The sequence below is a fragment of the Acipenser ruthenus genome, chromosome 6 (assembly GCF_902713425.1).
Source record: "Acipenser ruthenus chromosome 6, fAciRut3.2 maternal haplotype, whole genome shotgun sequence".
Classification (NCBI taxonomy): domain Eukaryota; kingdom Metazoa; phylum Chordata; class Actinopteri; order Acipenseriformes; family Acipenseridae; genus Acipenser; species Acipenser ruthenus.
In genome coordinates, this window is record NC_081194.1 from 63,774,653 (window position 1) to 63,788,720 (window position 14,068).

Below are 14,068 nucleotides of genomic sequence, written 5' to 3' on the forward strand. Positions count from 1 at the left end.
GCTCAGTTTTGGTTTGATGTCACAATTGACATCAAACCAAACATCAAACACTGCTAAGACTGAATTAGACGGACCACAACTAGATCCTGGTGATTACTATGTATGCAGATTTAATTAATACTACCCGGTACACATTTTTGTATTAACTTAGCCCAACATAGCTAAGTTAATACAAAAATGGCATCGTATGCTGATTAGACGGCGGAGACAGCGCTGCGAGGCAACCAAAAGAAGCGCTTAGCCTATTAATTAATTGACCATTTACACCATGCAAATGTTTCAGGCAGTGTTTGACTTCTTGTATATCTTGTCTACTACACTTTAGCCTGTGGTAAATAAAATACAACCTGTTGATTTTTTATTTGACTTTGGCGGGTTTTTTTTCTCAGCGTGTATATCTAGGGGTTTGTGATTTGTGACCTATTGGAGATCAACACACCGGTTACTTCTGTTTTAGCGCAGTAAGAAAATATAGGCTGCCAGTAGATTGATAATAAAAAAGTAAATTGATAATTTACCTTTGATTAGTAAACGCCAAAAAAAAACCTATTCAAATGTGCACATATCTGATATTTTTGAATTCAGGACACTCGGAGCAATTCAAGACTAATGTATTTTTACCTGTGGAACTAAAGCTGTCAATATTCCGCCATCTTGTGACAAGTTACATGACAAGCTACATGGTACGTCACTTAAACCTGCTTCACCATTGGTTGACACCCTTATGACTAATCAGTCTCAGTCAGTCTTGGTCGGCAACCACTGCACACAGACAGACTGATCACATCTGAACGAAACTGTGTCTGAAAAAGATTCAACATGTTCAATCTTCAAATCTGAAGACATCCCGACTGAAATCTGCATAATCTTGGTTTTAAGGACACGCACACTGATACGATTCATCCAAACTCTGTACGGCCAGTTGAGATGAGATGAGTCGGGACGGCTTGAGTCGGGCTGTGTCTGCCGTGTGTTGATCTCCAATAGGTCACAAATCACAAGCCCCTAGATCCACACGCTGAGAAAAAAACCCACCAAAGTCAAATAAAAAATCAACAGGTTGTATTTTATTTACCACAGGCTAAAGTGTAGTAGACAAGATATACAAAAAGTCAAACACTGCCTGAAACGTTTGCACGGTGTAAATGGTCAATTAATTAATAGGCTAAGCGCTTCATTTGGTTGCCTCGCAGCGCTGTCTCCACCGTCTAATCAGCATACAATGCCATGCATAATATGAGGGTTGCTATGTTGGGCGAAGTTAATACAAAAATGTGTACAGGGCAGTATTAATTAAATCTGCATACATAGTAATCACCAGGATCTAGTTGTGGTCCGTCTAATTCAGTCTTAGCAGTGTGCGACACCCAGTCGGGAAAAACTCAATTGTGACATCAAACCAAAACTGAGCACAACTGATTGCAAAATCTGTGCATACTCAGATGAGATGAGTTGGGATGGCTTGAGTCGGGCTGTGTGCAGCAGGCTTAATATGTTTAACACCCCCCCCCCCCCCCCCATTTATTTCCTGTCACATCAAAAACACAACCCTAACATCTCAAGCTATGTTTGTAATACTTGCTCATATTCAAGTAAATTATTAATATTGTCTTTGTTGAATTGTACATTATTCAAAACACACATTCATTTCTGGTAATATGACAAAGTCATAGACACAAAAGTGTATGAAAACTATAAAAAAAACTAAATAATAATAATAATTTTTTTTTTCTAGGGCTTCTGTTTTTCTGTTTTTTATAAATTTCAGCTATTTGAGTTGTATGTAAATCTTTTTTTTTTCAGGGCTATCACATTTTATATACTGTATGAAATTATTGTTTTTGGCTACTTTCATTTTTTTCTGTCACAATATGTGACAGACAAAACCAAACCAGGTACTTACAGACCAATAAGCCTGACTTCTATTATATGTAAACTTATGGAAACTATAATAAGATCCAAAATGGAAAATTACCTATATGGTAACAGTATCCTGGGAGACAGTCAGCATGGTTCTAGGAAAGTGAGATCGTGTCTAACTGACCTGCTTGATGTTTTTGAGGATGCAGCATCGACAATGGATAATTGCAAAGCAGAAACCTCAAAATGGAGCGAGGAAACCAGTAGTGTACCACATGGATCAGTATTAGGTCCTCTGCTATTCCTAATCTACATTAATGATTTAGATTCTGGTATAGTAAGCAAACTTGTTAAATTTGCAGATGACACATTAATACGAGGGGCAAACACTGTTGCAGCATCAAAGGTCATTCGAAATGATCTAGACAGCATTCAGAACTGGGCAGACACATGGCAAATTACATTTAATAGAGAAACGTGTAAAGTACTGCATGCAGGCAATAAAAATGTACATTATAAATCACATGGGAGATAGTGAAATTGAAGAAGGAATCTATGAAAAAGACCTAGGAGTTTATGTTGACTCAGAAATGTCTTCATCTAGACAATGTGGGGAAGCTATAAAAAAGGCCAACAAGATGCTCGGCTATATTGTGAAAAGTGTTGAATTTAAATCAAGGGAAGTAATGTTAAAACTACAATGCATTAGTAAGACCTCATCTAGAATATTGTGTTCAGTTCTGGTCACCTTGTTGCAAAAATGATATTGCTGCTGCAGAAAGAGTGCAAAGAAAAGCGACCAGAATTATCCCAGGTTTAAAAGGCATGTCGTATGCAGACAGGCTAAAATAATTGAATCTATTCAGTCTTGAACAAAGAAGACTACGCAGTGATCTGATTCAAACATTCAGAATCCTAAAAGGTACAGACAATGTCGACCCAGGGGACTTTTTTGACCTGAAAAAAGAAACAAGGACCAGGGGTCACAAATGGAGATTAGATAAAGGGGCATTCAGAACAGAAAATAGGAGGCACATTTTTACACAGAGAATTGTGAGGGTCTGCAACCAACTCCCCAGTAATGTTGTTGAAGCTGACACCCTGGGATCCCTTCAAGAAGCTGCTTGATGAGAGATTATGGGATCAATAAGCTACGAACAACCAAACGAGCAAAATGGGCTGAATGGCCTCCTCTCGTTTGTAAACTTTCTTATGTATAGTAACTCAACAGTACTTGCACACTTCATTTGTACCTTCTTTACTTTGATCTCGTCCCCAATGATAACAGGCATATTCTTGTTGGATTTTTGTGTATTTAGGCATTTGTGTACATTTTGCAATTCTATTTAAAATTCCACAAGTGTGTAAATACTATCAAACTGTAGTATAGCTTTAAACATTGACAGCAAGAACAATCCTCCATTTCTTGTAATTTCATTTTAGATATCTTGCAAGTGTGTTAGAGTCCTCCAATAGAAATGTAGGAACTTGCTGCCACTCAGTATTTGGATGGCTTTAAAGTAGTCAGAACGAATCAAAGTGAGATACAAAGTCTGGAAGGAGGGACATTACCCAACGGCTGTACTCCACAAACACTGTGCCATGAAGTTTGAAAGTTCTCTCAGCCTTCTGATTGGATATCTATTGTGTGTGTGTGTCCAACTTCAATACAAGGAGCTTCTAAGTGCAAATGATGGGGCTGATTCCATCATGTGCTCTCACGTAAAGCCAATCATATAGTGCTTAAATGTTATGGTAACACAAGACAGAATACAAAGATGACAGCATTGTCGATGAAAATTGCTCTGTGCAGGGACAAGACATAATTTACATTTTTTTTTTTGTTTTATAGATACTTTCAGACCCAGAATTCCTGATGTTGTAGACTGTACTGTGATGTCTCCACACTTGCTGGATTCAGTAATTTATTTGCTTTTCACATGTTGCTGAATGCAAATACAAACTTCATTTCATATTACTAAAGTTAGATTAACTACTACTAATAACTTTACAGATAATATCTGAAAAATGTCAGAAACATTTCAGAAAGATGTGTTCAAAGTAGGCCTATTAAAAACAAAATCTAAACGTAACATATTTAAAAGATATTTTTCTTTACAACTTGTTTTTATACATGCAATGTTAATATACAGTATTTTTTCAAAATGATCATGTTGAATAATATCTTTGTTTTTATATAGCGCCTTTCATAGTGGACCACCATCACAAAGCGCTTTACAGAGGTAGGCTGTGAACTATATCCACAGTCACTTACAATTGGACATTGATTTAACATCTTTTCTGCAGGATGGAGCACAAAGAGGTTAAGTGACTTGCTCAGGGTCACACAGTGAGTCAGTGGCAGAGGTGGGTATTGAACCGATGATTTTCTGGTTACAAGCCCGGGACTATAACTATTATGTCTAATAACATTAATATTATTATTTAGTTATATATATATATATATATATATATATATATATATATATATATATATATATATATATATATATACAGACACGGTGCTCTGGTTCAACAAAAGTTTCTTTATTGTTCCCGCATCACATACACAGGAGACTGCGCCTGCTCCGTGAGCTAAGCTAATACTACCAGTAGGTGGCAGCAAATAACTAACACTCTTAAATCCAATACATAACATTTCCTTCCTGTTAAATGTTGTTGTCACAAATTGAATCATCTACATAACTAGAGGTAGAGGGTGGACTGCCTCATGCCTCAAGCTAGCCAGGGGATTATTCTGCCCCCTTCTTCTGGCTTGCTCTCTATACACTACTGAACTATTTTAACATGCAAGCCTTCGTTGTTTTACTATTTATTTATTTACGCTGTGCCGATAATTAAAAAGTAAAACGGTTGGGAGCTTTCTTACTCCGAACAGGATAGCGTCTCTCGACAGCATTTGGTGACGGTTCTGCCATGTGTACATCTTGGTTCGTTGAAGGTGGAAACAAAGGTTCTTTAGCATTGGTTTCAGCCTCAATGACCCCCTTGGAAGTTGTGTTTGCAGTTGGTGAACATGCTGTGTAAACCTCAATAGGCTCTGTCAGGGTTGGTAATATTTCTGCTGCAGGATCTTCATTCAGATGGGTGCCAACACAATCCAGTAGCTGGTCAGCATGATGTCTCCAAGACATTCCAGTTCCCACATCCACAGTGTATGAGACAGGTCCAGTTTTGGCAGTAACAACTCCTGGAAGCCATTTATCTCCCTTACAATATTCCCGCGCCAGCACTGCCTGATCGACTTGAAATTGTCTGTCCTTCGCACTGTTTTGTCATTGTGCTATTTGCAACCCCTGATTCTTTTCAACATGTAAAGACATGTCTGGTTTTAGCAGATCCAATCGTGTGCGCAGCCTGCGTTTCAAAAACAACATTGCTGGAGATTCATCTGTTGTTGCATGAGGAGTGTTTCTATACACAAGTAAAAAATGATCTAGTTTTTTACTAGTAGTGGCACTTTCCTTCGCCGACTTGAGTGCATGCTTCATGGTTTGAACAAAGCGTTCAGCCAAACCATTCGTTGCTGGATGGTATGGGGCAGACCTGATATGTTTTATGCCATTGGTTTTCAAGAATGCTTCAAATTCGCTAGAGATGAACTATGGGCCATTGTCACTTACAAGCTGTTCTGGAATAGTCCTCTCAGGACCTGAATGGTCTTCGCCGCAGTGGTGGATTTCAGTATGAAAACTTCAGGCCACTTCTAGTGAGCATCCACCACGATGAGAAACATTTGTCCGTTAAAAGGACCTGCAAAATCAATGTGAATACGTTGCCATGGTCTACCTGGCCATACCCATGGGTGGAGAGGTGCACGACTTGGCATATTTTGGACACGTTGACATGATGTACAAGATTTTGCCATCTCCTCAATTTATGTGTCTATTCCAGGCCACCAGATGTAACTCCTTGCTATGGCCTTCATTCTGACTACTCCAGAATGTCCTTCATGTAGCATATCCAATACTCTGCTTCTTAACTTTGCAGGTATGACAACAAGGATACCCCACATTAAGCACCCTTGGTACACAGACAGTTCATGGCTCCATGCGTAGAATTGTGTCTTTACAGCAGGGTTGGCTTCTAGCCCGCCTTTTAAGACTTGCTCTAGAATTTGAGACACTGTAGGGTCAGTTCTAGTTTCTTTTCTCACTTCAGCACATTTCACTGGTAGCTGTTCCATTTGGTTGCAATAAAACACGTCGACTGTGTCAGGTTTGTCTTTATGTGTCACCTTCAATGGTAATCTTGACAGTCCATCAGCCTTCCCAATATTGGAGCCTTTCCTGTATTCAATGTCGTATGTATGGGCAGATAACAGTAAAGCCCAACGTTGCAGTCTGGCTGCTGCTAATGATGGAATTCCCTTCTTTGGACCAAAAATGGTTGTGAGGGGTCGGTGGTCTGTGAATAATGTGAACTTCCTGCCATATAAGCATTGGTGGAATTTCCGTACACTGAATACTATTCCAAGAGCCTCCTTCTCGATTTGTGCATACTTCTGCTCAGCCTTACTGAGAGTCCTGGATGCAAACGCAATTGGTCTTTCTTCTCCACCAGGAAGGACATGAGAAAAATACCGCCCCCACTCCATATGGTGAAGCATCGCAAGCAAGGGTAATTGGAAGGTTTCCATCAAAGTGAGTTAAAACCTCTGATGACACTAACTGTTCCTTAGCCATCTTAAATGACTTTTCAGTCTTTAGTCCACTGCCATTGCTTTCCTTGACACAATAACGCATTTAGTGGACTCAGAATGGGTGCTAGGTTAGGTATAAACCTACTGTAATAGTTTAACAGTCCTAGAAACGATTGCAACTGGCTCACATTTTCTGGTGCAGGCGCATCCACGATAGCTGTAACCTTTCCAGGTGACTTGTGTAAGCCCGTAGCATCAATGATGTGTCCCAGATACTCCAATGATTGTTTAAAAAACTCACACTTGTCCTTCTGAACACGCAGGCCATACTCTTCCAGGTGTTGCAAAACAGCATCCAGATTGTTAAGATGTTCAATCTTGTTTCTACCTGTGACCAGTATATCATCAAGGTAGCAATGAACACCACACAGTCCCTGTAATATTTGGTCCATGGCCCTCTGGAACAATGCAGGAGCTGAAGCAATACCAAAAGGTAAGCGGTTGTAACAGTACAGACCTTTCTGTGTTGTAATAGTCAGGTACTTCCTAGATTGCTCTTCCATCGTCATTTGCAAGTAGGCGTTGGACAAATCCAACTTACTGAAGCACCGACCTCCCGCTGGAGAAGCAAACAAATCTTCGATGCGTGGGATTGGCTACTGTTCAATACACAGAGCAGGTTTACCGTAACCTTGAAGTCATCACATAGCCTCACTGTGCCATCCTTCTTGATAACAGGTACAATCGGTGTTGCCCAATCACTGAATTGCACTGGTGACACTACTCCATTTTCTAGCAATCGGGTCAATTCAGCATCCACTTTGGGTTTGATTGCATATGGTACCGTGCGTTTTTGGCAAAACTTTTGTTTGCTGTCAGGTTTCACAATGATCTTTGCCTCAATTCCCTTCATTGTGCCAAGTTCCTTTCTGAATACAGAGCTATGCTTAATCAGAACTGCTTCCAAATTGCTTGGCTGAGTTAAGGATTTTATTTCCTGCCAGTTAAGATTCATTTTCTTAATCCATTCCCTACCAAACAAAGGTGGGTAATCACCCTCAACAACATATAGCTGCAGTAGCTCCATCTGACCATTGAGTTTCACCTGTACATTAATTTTTCCACTGGGCAAAACTGCTTCTCCAGTATAAGTTTTCAACACTACGTTCGTATGTTGCAAGGGAAAATTACTTAACTTGTCTTCATACATTTTCTTTGATATCAAGGACACTGCAGCACCAGTATCCAGTTCCATTTTCAAAGGGTTTCCCTCAATTTCTGGTGTGACCCAAATATTGGCCGTTTCACCTTTAAGAGTAAGCACATTCTAAGCCAATTCGGTATCTGTGTCAGCATCATCACTTGACTCATTTACTTCCACGTACTGCACACTTTTCTTCCTCAGCTTGCTACTATGCGCGTTCCCCTTTTCATGCTTTTTCATTCTGCAAATGCGTTCTATGTGACCCTTCTTGCCACAACAACGACAATCCTTTTCTTTAAACCAGCACTCCCTTTCGCTGTGGGTATCCTTCCCGCAACGCCAGCAATTATTAACCGACTTGCTTCTCCGTGTCAACGTTAGCTTATTTATATTAGGCAAAGCGTTTAGTTGTTGAGATTCTCTAGCAGCCATCTCCATTGATACAGCAATCTCTGCTGCTTTTTTGAACGTCAATTCAGCTTCAGATAAAAGACATTTCTGGATCGCTTCCTTTCTCAAGCCTCATACCAATCTAGCTCTTAATGTATCATTAAGATGTGTGCCAAACTCACAGTGCTCTGTTAATTTTTTTAGCACTGCTATATACTGCGCCACAGACTCACCCTCTTCTTGATTACGTCTGTGAAAATGAAACCTTTCGGCTATTACCAGAGGTTTAGGGGAAAAATGTTCCTGCAGTGTTTGTACTATTTCATTATAGCTTTTAGCACCAGGCTTTTCTGGCACTATTAAACTCCTTAACAGGCTGTATGTCTTACCCCCAATCGCACTTAATAAAGCCGCTACTCGCCTTTCTGCTGGTATGTCATTTGCTGTGAGGAAGTGTTCAAAACATTCGATGTAAGTGTTCCAGTCTTCTGTATTTTCATCGAAGCAGTCGAGTCATCCTATGATCGCCGCCATTTCTTCCTTCTGTATGTAATCGTCGTCACTCATCCGGGTATTGAAAGTTATTTAGACAAACTGTAGCAAATCAATTACGAATCCTCGTCACCACTTTATGTTATGTCTAATAACATTAATATTATTATTTAGTTATATATATATATATATATATATATATATATATATATATATATATATATATATATATACGGACACGGTGCTCTGGTTCAACAAAAGTTTCTTTCTTGTGCCCGCTTCACATACACAGGAGACTGCGCCTGCTCCGTGAGCTAAGCTAATACTACCAGTAGGTGGCAGCAAATAACTAACACTCTTAAATCCAATACATAACAATAACCACTAGACCACACTGCTTCCTAATGTGAAAGTATCGGATTTTCAGATACTTTGCACATTTCCAATATATGTATATATATATTTTTTTCTGTTAAGGACTGTTTTTTAAAGGAACCACAAAATAATATGCACAATTACTGATAATTTTATTCATTAGAAAAAAAAATGGAATACAATTAATGAAACAGCAGTGATCTTGCAGTTAACACAGTAAGTTTTTTTTGGTCTCCGTTTTAAATGATACCTGTCAGCGTTAAAACAATTTAAAAAGGAGAAATACTAAAAAAAAAAAAAATGTTGTAATATGTTGTGACAGGACACGTCAGGCCAAAATGCAGGAAGCAAAACAGACAAGGTACTGCAGTGCAAAAACATGTGTGGTGCGCTGTTTATTCAAAAACAATAACACAAACATAAAATAAACACATAGCAAAATAAAAGTTTAAACAAAATAATCACTAACACAAAAGAACACTAAAGGTCAGGCTGCGCAACTGCCTTCACTGATCCTTACGTTTAGTTTTAAATAAATTTCTCTCCTCTTGCTCTCGTTCCTCCTCAACACCCACCCTGAGTGCAGAGAGCTGCAGGCTTTTATTTACTGTGGCCGAGGGGTTACTTATCAATTCTCATTACCCCTCGGCCACAATCTGCATGAGGTTTTTAATTATTCCTGGCAGAGGACGAGCACTAATCTCGCCTCTGCCAGAACACGTTTTAAATAAAACAAAACAATAACAAAACATACGACGCTTCGCCGTCATATGAACAATAAATAAACAATAACAAAAAATACACTGCACAGGGGCGGAGGGGAAGACCCCGTTCTAAAAATAAATAAACAATATCAAACGTACAGGGCTCCTCGCCCTGTTACATATAAACTCACCTTCATTCTGTGTGAGACTGCACATCAATTCCACAAGACAAGTCACCAAATTCAACATATCGGCACCGGTTGTTGCAGGTCTGTGACCAAGACCTGTGTCCATTAAATCATAAAATTTACTTTTTTTGCGGTCTGACCCTCTTATTGTTATTCTCTTTTGTTTTTTTGTAATCCTGTTTTAGTTTTTCACAACACTGTTTCGCTCTGTGGTTTAGTCCCATATTTCTCAATTCCTGTGAAATCTTTTGGTAGACTATCGTTTCGGACAGTACGAGTTAACCACGCCCCAGCCTTGCTCAACACTGAGCCAGTACCAGATATCTTTCGAGTCCAGAGTTTCACGGTTTCGGCTCTGCTCGACAAAATGACACGTGTGAAACTAGCTGTACCGTGAGGGCTCGGCTTGGGTGTGCTAGTGTGAAAAGGCTATAATAGTTGCAACACTAACACATTAAAAACAAGATAAAACATTAAAAATGCAAATCTAGAAATAATTAAATAGAAATAACAGTAGCAAAATAAATATGGAGAAACGAGTAACAGTGTTAAAATATTCCAAAACACATTTTAAACAATAGTGGATATACCTCACATCCAGTAACAAACTGAAGTAGAGATTCAGTTCACTGAGGTTTTAGACCATACCGCCTCAGCCCGTTACCCTTTTGACTGTGAATCTCATTCCCAGTAGGAAGCTTAAAGGGGGTCATCTTCCACTCAGGGTGGGAATACATGGGCTGAAATAATCTTGACAATATATATTATTGAACAAGAGCAGACAGAAAAGTAGATCTAATTTATCCCTCTATCCACCTAGGGCTTCTACACTATCTATCATTCTATGTTTTTGATATGTGTTTGACCAGGGTGAAATTAATGAAGCCAAAGGGTTTCTTGATCATGATTGTGGCGTTACATACCATTGGTGTTTATTGAGCAGATGCACATCGTTCAATATATATATATATATATATATATATATATATATATTTTATGAAATCATCTATTTTTATCTAAAGTATACTTCCTACTACCTACCCTTTCACCTTTTTTTTAATCTGTCTATCTGACTTTTTACTTCACTCTGTAAGAAAGCCAGAGTGGTAGAAACCGAGACGGTCTAATTGCTTCCAGAGGGATGTATTCATTGCAAGTAGTAAAGGCCGTTGCTCAAAAGGCATGAAGACACAAGTGGGTGATGAAGGGTGTTCCTTAGGAGAATAAAATTGATATCCTGCTAAAGGCCAAAAGAGCCATACAGCAAGTAGAATCCTGTGGGTTATTTCCATTTTGAAGGTTTCATGAGGAAAACCAAATCCATCTTAATGACAGTGAAAATAAATAAAGAAATCCCCCCATACTGTACAAACCATCCCATTAAAAAAAATGGAAACTGTTCTCTCGCTACAATATTTTTCTGCCAATATTATAAAAAAAAGTGTATATACAGTAGCATACCACATGGGTCCATCATCTGTTCAAAGACCTTCTAGCAAACTCCCAAGCATTATTGAAAAGTAACTTTTGTAAAATCTGTTTTCTTATTTTTTAAAATAACATCTAGAGGGTGGAACTTGACAGATATTCATATTCCAAATTGAATTTAAAATAAACAAGCAAAGACATTCAGCAAAACAATAAGACAAATGATAATGTTGTTGTCATAACAGGGTATAACAGTAACATCCACCCCTGCCAAATTACACATCAGTTCTATGTAAAATTACGTTATCATATATTTACAGCACATGGACTAGAATCTCAAGACAATGATGCTTGTAAAATGTTACAAAATTCCACGTGAGCCTCCATCTATAGTCTACATTCGTTTGTGTAATAACATCGAGCAACACCAGGACATCACGGTTCAAAACTAGGACATGATGTTTTTTTTTTATTATTTTAGTGTTTGTTCACGTCTGCACTCAAAGTCATAGTGATTCTAAATGCTCCTGGGGGTGAAATAGTCTCCAGTGTTTTGAAAAAGAAGTTTCAGTTTGTTTTAATGTCATGTTAATGTATTTTTTAATCTAATGTACTACATTACAACTCTTGTCTTTGTAATTCCACTTAGAACCGAAATAAATAAATACAGTGCATGCATAAATGATAGCATTTAAAACTGGATGGTAGGTATAAGTTCATCCTGTCAACTTGTGTATGAACCTAGTCACTAAAATACTGCATTGGATCTAGCAATTATGCTTCCAACATTAATAACTGCTCATTTGGTTTACACTGAGTGGTAAAGGCTCACTTAAGTGCACTTACAGACATTTGTGCTTGTAAGAACTTTTGAATTAGAAGTGGCTTTTGAATTAGAATTGTGATTGTGATATGACATGATTGCATATGTATTGTATCCATATGGAACTCTTCAGAATAAGGTACCTGGAGTTCCAATTCCATGTCTGCCTGGTAATAATATATATATATATATATATATATATATATATATATATATATATATATATATATATATATATACAGTATATATATATATATATATATATATATATATATATATATATATATATATATACAACTGATATTAAGTTACGCAAAGATGCACTTATTGTAAATGTTACTGAATAATTTATTCTCACTTCTAGCCATTTCTGTCTTTTAAACTTTTCAATAAAAACCTTACTCATCAGCTATTACATCTACATTATACACAACATCTTCTATATTGAGGCTTTCAATAATGAGTTTTGTATTAATATGATTGATCATTATATATTAAAATATATATATATATTTTTAAAAAAGTCATTTCATACTTTAAAATGAGGCACACATTGAGAAGTTTGTTTTTTTGTACAAATTGCCTTTTTTAGATTCACATGACAGAAATATTTATATCAGATGCTGATACTGCCGCTGGTTCTGTTAAAGGAACTACTCTGTCCTAATGAATGCTTTATTGAGGGTAGTGCATAGTCTATCCTTTTTGCCTTGATGTACATAGTCTGCTGGTGAGATGCAACACAAATACTTTACTGGCTTTCAGTGAATGAAATAACGATACAAACACCAACAGTTCCTCAATCACTACCAACAAAACTATCAATATTGAACCAAGCTGCCATCTATCCTTCTCTTTACCTCCTAAGGGTCTTTTCAATCTAGTAGTGATCTGCACAGAAATATTTACATCGCTTGTTGGATCGAGAGACTAAATCAGTATGCTTGAGAGTGCTGGGAAACATGCAGTGTGACCTAAATCTTAATACAATCGGTGTATCTGATACAGAATTGCATTTGGTGTGTGACCTTTTTAGCAAATTGTTTGATGTGAATAGTGATATAAGTGAAACTGATCTCAGAAAATTGTAGTACCAGCACAAAGGGGCAGTGAAGGATAACAAAAAGTCACATGTTTCGGTAAATGAGGCACCTCATTCAGGACCCTGAGAAAATGAGAACACGGCAGATGACATAAAGCTTTTCCAAGTCACACTGTGGATCATTCACGTAGAAGTGCTTTAAAAAACAAAACTGTGTGTGGGTTTCTGAGACATTTCATTCCATTGTGTTCAATTTGCTTATAGGATAATTGATGGCCTGGAGTCTATTATTAAAAGTATAAAAAAAGCTTGGGGGGTGTCAGTGGCATTATATTGATATATTGGATCACAGCATAATCTGAGCACAGTTTTCCGACTGAATGGCAGTGTAAAGCTGCTCTAGTTTTGTTAATATAATGAGGTGGTTGCGATGCTCCAAAACACAAAAAAACCCTAATTCCTCCTCCTGTCACTCAAAGGGTAAACACCTCCTTGGAACAATGAGGCAGCTGTGGCATTTGTGAACATAAACAAAACACAACAGTATAAAAAATTTAAAAAAACAGTTACGACAACACATTTTGAAGGTGGTACAATTTAAAATGCATAGACTTCAAATATTATCCATGTACATTTGAAATGCAAATCATTGCTATGTGGTCGGGTCTTGGAATCAATTAGTAGGTTTCTACTCGCTCTTTTGACTACTGCTCATCTGAAACTGGCATTTCGAATTAACAGATGGTGACCTTATCCCAACGCTTTTTCTGAAATGATTTTTATTAAGCTTAAACAAGTAAAAAGTGCTGCTAATTTCCTGCAGTGGAAAGAATGTAAATGAGTAGGTCTAACATCCCAAAGAGCCCAGACTCACCATATGGAATCTATGCACCCATCCA

The 14,068-nt window shown here is 37.8% G+C and overlaps 1 protein-coding gene and 1 pseudogene across 1 annotated transcript in view; both read right to left on the bottom strand.

Moving 5' to 3' along the window:
* Positions 1-14,068, bottom strand: part of LOC117410621 (glutamate receptor ionotropic, kainate 2) — a gene marked incomplete in the record, with an annotated part of 207,397 nt that overhangs the window by 165,100 nt on the left and 28,229 nt on the right.
* Positions 4,389-8,239, bottom strand: LOC131737317 (uncharacterized protein K02A2.6-like; annotated as a pseudogene).